We start from the raw sequence: 7393 nt of genomic DNA, 5'->3' as shown, positions 1-7393 counted from the left end.
ACTCACCCTGCCTCGAACTGAGTTTGGCATTAAATAACACAACGGCTCTTTTAAGAGCCACCAAATCGGCAAAACAAAGAGCTGCGATCTCTGCAGCAGAGAAATGTGGTCCAGAGCAGCGAAACCAATGTGCACAGATCATTTTATTGGAGGGGCGAGCAGTTTAGGACTAAACAAAAGCTTTATTTGCGCAGAAACGCTGGAATTGTTAAAATGCCTGACAAATATCTCCAGAGGCAAGCGGCTAAATCCCGAATCATACCAACACAAAGCAGCGCTTGCATTATAAAATTGCCGTCTCTCAGACAGGAACCAGCCCTTTCACAGATAAAGTGGGTGGCTCTGAAAAGAGCCTTTGGGCCAGCTGGAGGTGTCTGGGGATGATGCGCGTCTTCTTGTTGTCCCGGGCCGCGTTGCCGGCTAGTTCGACGATTCCATCTGTCAGATACTCGAGCACAGCAGCCAGATAGACCGGAGCTCCGGCTCCCACACGCTCAGCATCGTTCCCTATTTCTCGGGAGCCAGTGAACACGAACAACCGGGAACTGCAGTCCAGACTGAGAGGAGTGAGACTTGGCTTTGGACTGAGGGTTACCACCGGTTTTCCCTCTTCCAAACATTAACACCCCACCCGCGCCCTCCAAAAAAAAATCTTTCATCATAAAAATCTGTAAAAACTACATTACAAAACAGTTCAGGAAGAATGATCAAATCCGTCCACTTATCCCTTCTGGATGAATGATAGTGAGTACACTGGTGATTGGTCACTCTGTGCAGCTTCTCATTGTGTTGTTCATGTTACCAATCAGATAGTTGCTTAGTTCACCAATCCGGAGGCATCACGTTAATAGGGCGGAAAATAACCGCTCAGGATTGGCAGACTCCAAACAGCTTCTTTTTCAAATTTGAAAAGCCTGCTAACAGATTTGTAAAACAAGGAGCGGCTTCACTGCAGATCACGTTAATAGATCATATAGCCTTACGACAGGGATGTAAAAATATCCCCCATATTGTATTATTTCACATTTTCTCACAAGTTCCAGATTCGCTTTTACAATCCGACATCTATTCGGCTTCATTCTCTGTCCTGTTTTAAAACAGTCTGTAACCGCCAGGCAAAAAGTCTCATTCACAACATTCTGCAACCGGATACATTTCAGATCAATGTTAGAAAAAACGCATCTCGCATTATAAATTGGTCCCGATTCGTGGGAGACAAAAGAGGAGTGTGGATTTTCAGTGTGAGGTGTTGAAGAGTGAGACTGAGGGTTCCGACACAACCGGGGTTTCTAAATAATGTACTTATTAATTATTGAAACTAAACTTATGGAAGTCTGGGCCTTTCTCTTTGTTAGTGTCCGATATGCAAATTTGGAGTTTAATCTGTACCTGTCAGTTTCTGCTATGGAAGGTTGTTTGATTTTGCCTCTGTACTTGTTAGTCAGTAATATGTTTGTGTAGCTTCACACTGCACATGTTAATTGATGACAGGTGAGTCTGGTTTTCACTCGACATGTCAGTCTCTGGTTTGGAGGCCTCGACTGTATTCTGTACCTATCAGACATCTATATATGATGGCATGTTTTAACCTGTTCCTGCCAATCTGTTTTATGTAAGTACTGTTTATTATCTGTATCTGTAAGTTTCTGATGAATGAATGTGGAGTGTATCATATCCCTGTCAGTGATCATTAAGAGTTATTTCACACGGTAACTGCCAGTATCTGATATGTGAGTGTGGGTTGTGATCTGCATCTGCCTGCTTCTGGTATGTGACATGAGCATTGTTTTTACTCTGTGTGTGTTTGCCTCACGTGTCAGAAGCTGGGTTTAATTGTACATCTCACTTTCTGCTGTATGATCGTGGATTTTCATCTGTAAAGTTAATTTCTGAAATTCGCGTGTGAATTTTATTCTGTGTGCCAATTTCTGGTATGTGAGTGTGTGTTCTTTCTGTTCCTGTCAGTTTCTGACATGTGAATATGGATTTTCCTCTGTTCTGGTCAGTTACTGCAATGAAAGGCGCTCCTTTATTCTGTGCCTCTCAGTTTCCGGTCTGGAAGAAAGATTTTTATTCTTTACCTTTTATATTCTGACAAGTGAATGTGAGATCACCCTGTATCTGTCAGTTTGTGACATGTGACTGTGTCTTTTAATCTTCACCTGTCAGTTTCTGATATGTGAATGTGGATTTTATTCTGTATCTGTCAGTTACTACAAAGCAAGTATGTATTTTATTCTGTACCTGTTTGTTTCTTGTAATTGATCGGAGCTTTTGCTCTATATCTGTCAGTATCTGGAATGTGAATGTTGCTATTACTCTGTGTCTGTCTGCGTCAGATTTGTCAGCAAGTGTTTTTACTTTCCCTTTCTGTTCCTGACATATGAATGTGGCTTTTACGATGCATCTCTCAGTTACTGGTATGTGATTGTGGGTTTTATTCTGTGTCCACAAGCATATGATTAGTGATTGTGGCTTGTGTCCTCGGCCTGTCATTATCTTGTTTCATCTGCCCATTATTCTGTGCATGTTACTTTATGGGAAATGACTGCAGGATTTACACTTTTCCTGCCATATTACCACTATGGCTTCCAGAGCTGCTCAGAAGCCGGAAACTCTGTGGTTAGTAACTCACGTCCAAACTCCTTAAAGACTTTCCACCACTGACAAGCCACAAGTCAGAAGTCTGATGGATTACTCCCCACTTGCCTGGATGTATGCACCTCTAACAATACTCAAGAAACCCTATACCATCCAGGACAAAGCAGTAGGCTTGATTGGCTTACCATTCACCAGCTTAACCATTTACTCCCTCCACCACCAGTGCACAGTGTGTACCATCTACAAGACGTACTGCATCAACCAGAGGAAGCACCATGAAACAGCACCTGCCAAACCCACGACATCTGCTGCAAAGTAGAACATGGGCAGGAAACGTATGAGAACAAGACCACCTGCAATTTCATCACCAGTTCATATGTCATCCTGGCTTGGAAAAATAACACCATTCCTGCATCATCATTCAGTCCAAATTCTGCAACTCCCTACCGAACACCACTTTGGGTGTACCTACACTACAAAGACTGGAGGGAGCAAGAAGGCCACAAGACACTATCTTCTAAATGGCAATGAGGGATGGACAACTATTACTGGCCTTCCTGGAGATGCTCACATCCCATAAACATACACTACAAATAATCATAAAGGTGTGCATATGAATAGCATTCGTTCTGTGTCTGTTCATCACTGGTACAGTATGAGTGTGGAAGTCATCCTCCATCTGTCAGTCTGAAAGACATGATCTGTTTGTTTATATTTAAAAAACAATGAAGAAACTCTTACACATCTCGATCTGTCCAACTACCTGTCCCTCTTTGTATAGTATGAGAGTGAGGGATTTATTCTTTATCCCAGAATGTGGAATGTGACTGTGGGTTTTTCTCTGTATCTGATAAACACATATGGGGTTTCCACTGTACCTGCCAACTTCTGATGTGAGTGTGGGTTTTATTATGTATCTATCAGCTTCTGGTATGTAAGTGTTGGTTTTGTAATGTACCTGTCAGTTTCTGCTGGAGTGAACAGTGGTTTTGTTTTGAATGTCTCACTATCTGTTATGTGAGAATGAGCATTGTTTCCAGTATTTTCTGCTTTCATTTACACTGTACCTTCTTTATTCTGGCGAGTGAATGTGGGATCACTCTTCACCCTTTCATTTCTGATATGGGAATGTGGATTTTACCCAGCATGTTGTCATTGACTGCAAAGGAAATATCTGCTTTCTTCTGTACCTTTTTGTTTGTGGTAATTGATTGTGGATTTTACCCTGCATCTGTCAGTCTCTGTAATGTGAATGCCGCTATTACTCTGTACTTGTCTGTGCATGATTTGTGAGGATATGTTTTACTTTCCCTGTCTGTTTCTGGCATGTGAATGTGGATTTTACTGTGTACCTCTGAGTTACTTTATCTGTATGTGGGTTTTATTCTGTTTCTGCATGTCTCTGGTGAGTGTAACGTTTTCCCTGTACCTATCAATATCACACTTGTCAGTATGGCCATTATTCTGTACTTGTTGCTTTATGGTAGTGCTTTTCCTGTCAATATCTGATCTGCTACTATACATTTTATTCTGTATTTGTCAGATTCTGCTACGTGATATTGGCTTTTTTCTGTCTGTCTGTGTCTGGTATGTCATTATCAGTTTTACTTTTTACTGTGTACCTATTAGCTTCTGGTGTTTGAGTAGGAGGTTCACACTGTATATTTCAATTTGTTCTGTGAATCTGCTTCGACCTTGAACGGACAGTTTCTATTCTGTGACTGTACTTTTAAAGGGTGATTGTTAATTTCTGCGGAATAGGTGTTCATTTTACTCTGTGCATGTCAATCTCTGCAATGGGAATTTGTGATTTATGCTGAATCTGCCATTTGTTTATCTTGATGGTGTGCTTAATTCTGTTCCTGTCAATCTCTGTTAAAACGGTATTTTTTCTGAATATTTGTCAGTCTCTGAAGTGTGAGTGTGGGATTTCCTTTGTACCTGTAAGTTTCTAGTGTGAATGAGAGGTTTTTAATTCTGTACATGGCAATTCCTGATTAACGAGCATGGGTTTTACTCTGTAACCCTCATACTCTGGTCTTTGAGGTTGTGTCTTTCTTTCTTCTTGTTACCTGTCTGTTTCTGAAAAGTTGGTTTGAATTTTACTTTGTACCAGTTTCATTCTGATCCCCATTTGTGGGGTTTAGTCTGCACCTCGCACTTTCTTATTGATTGAGTTTTATATCTGTACCAGTCAGTCTCTGGTATTTGCATCAAGATTTTACTCTACCTCAGTCTAACTCAGAATCGTGAGTGTTGGTTTTTATCTTGTTTCCTTGTATTTTTCAGTATGGAACTGTACTTGTCACTTTCTGGTATGTGTGTGTAGCTTTTATTTCATGGCTGTCAGTTTCTGTTGTGTTTTTCTGTATTGGGTGCGGGGGCAGGGGGTGGGGGGTGGCACGGGGGTTTGCTTCATGCCTGTCAGTTTCTGGTGTGTTAGTGCAGTTTTATTCTTTTATCGTGGGTGAGTGTTTTTTTTCACTTCTTTTGCTGTATTATTCAGTTTCTTGGACACGGGTGTAAGTTTCACTCTTTCTCTCTCAATCCCTAGTCTACAGTTTATCTCTGTCAGTTTCTGATTTTGAGTGTGGGTTTGTCTGTATCTGTCACTTTGTTTTATGTGAGAAACATCTTATTCTGTATCTTTCAGTTTCTGATGTTTGTTTGTGTTTCTTGAACTTGTGCCCCTCACTTTCCTGCATGTGAATGTGGGTTTGACTGTTAATCGAACACTTTCTTGTATATGAGTGGTGTTCACTCTTTATCTTTGATTGTCTGGTTTGTAAATTTAAGTTTTAACCTGTGCATTTAAATTTCTAATGTGCACTTATGGTTTTTAACCTGTCTATGTCACGGTCTGGTATACAAGTACGATTTTTAGTCTGGCTTTTGAGTCTGGATTGTACACCACATCTCTACATTCTCTAGAATGTGAGTATGATTTTTAATCTGTACATGGCAATTTCTGACATGTGTCTGTGAGGTTTACTTTGTACATTTCATTCTCTGGTCTGTGACTGCTGAATTTATTCTGCATCTGTCAGTTTATGTTAAGTGACATTGAGTTTTAGTCTGTATCTGTCAGTATCTGGTTTATAAATCTTCTTAATTATGTGTGTGTTTTATTCTGCATCTGTCAGAGTGTGAAGTGCAAGTGTTGGGTTTTCTTTGTGTCTGTCAGTTATGGATGAGAGATTTTCACTCTCTAACAGTAAATTTCTTGGAATTCACTGTGGATTTCACTCTGTGTCTGTCAGTCTCTGCTAGTTGAGTGTGGCTTTTATACTGCAGTTGCTATTTTCTGATATGTAAATGTAGATTTTAATCTTTAGCTGTTATTTTCTAGTATGCGAGTCTGGGTGTCAATCTATATCTGTCAGTTTCTCATATGTGAGGGAGGCAGTTATCCTGCACCTGTTACTTTCTGAAATGTGTGAAGGTTTTTATCTTTCCCTGTCAGTTTCTGGTATGTGATTGTGGCCTTTGTTCTGTCCCTATCTGTTTCTGTGAGTGGCATGTGGGTTCTGTTCCTGTCAGTATCTGGTGTGTGAATGTGGGTTTATTCTGTATCTTTCAATTTTGGAATTTGAGTGAGCACCTTTCAGCTTCTGTTAATTGAATGAGGGGTTAAATCTGCACCTGTCCATTGATAGTATATGAATGTTTATTTTACTCTGTACCTGTCAGTTTATGGAACATGCAGGTGTCCCCCCCCGCCCCCCCCACCTGCCAACTTCCAATATGTGATTGTTGTTTTATTCTATACCTGCCATTTTCTGTATATAATTATGGTTTTTGATTTTTACCTGTCAGTTTCTGTTACTTGAGTGAGTTTTCCTTTGCACCAGTTGGTTTCTGGTATGTGAGTGTCACTGTTAAGCTGCACCTGTAAAGTTAATATGTAACAGTGTGGATTTATTCTGTATCTTTCAAACTCGAGTGTGTGATATGGGGCTTTTCTCTGAACCTTTCTATTTTTGGTCTGTGTGTTTTAATCTGCAGCTTACAGTTCCTGATAGGTGTGTGTGCACATTTTCTTTTGTTCTGCAGCTATCAATGTCTACTACACAAGTATGTGTGTTATTCCTCTCATTCAATTTCTCTTATTGGAGAATTGATTTTCCTTTGTCCCTCTCAGTCTCTGGTATGTGTCCATGTGTTTTACGTGGTAACTGTCTGTCTCTGTTAGGGGACTCTGGTGTTATTTTCTATCTGCAGTCTCTTGCATGTGAGTGGTTTTATTTTCTTCACTGTAGCTGTCAGTCTCCCTTCTGTGGCTGGAGGTTTTAATCTTTACTTTAACTCTTTAATAATTTGTAATTGTGAATTTCACTCTGTGTCTGTCTGTTTACAGTATAGGAATGTGTTTATTTTCTTTTAATCATCAATTCCATAGAATCATAGAAAGTTTAAGGCACGGAAAGAGGCCACTTGTTCTAATCCCACCTTCCAGGATTTGGTCCGGATCCCTGCAGTTGACGGCATTTGAGGTGCCTAGCCAGAGTACTTCTGAATTAGTTGAGGGTTCCTGCCTCAACTATCCTTTCAGGCAGTGAGTTCCAGACCCCCAACACCCTCTGGGTGATTTTCTTTCCCTCATCTCCCCTCTAATTTTTCTACCAATCACTTTAAATCTCTGGCCTTCGTCACTGACCTCTCTGTTAATGTGAATAGACCCTTCACCTCCAAACTGTCCAGGTCCCTCAAAATTCTATAGATTTCAATCAGATCTCCCCTCAGCCTTCATTGTTCCAAAGAGAAAAACCGCAGCCTATCCAATCTTTCCACA

This window comes from Heterodontus francisci, unplaced genomic scaffold (genome assembly GCF_036365525.1).
Source record: "Heterodontus francisci isolate sHetFra1 unplaced genomic scaffold, sHetFra1.hap1 HAP1_SCAFFOLD_452, whole genome shotgun sequence".
NCBI lineage: Eukaryota > Metazoa > Chordata > Chondrichthyes > Heterodontiformes > Heterodontidae > Heterodontus > Heterodontus francisci.
Note: the sequence above shows the minus strand (reverse complement) of the source record.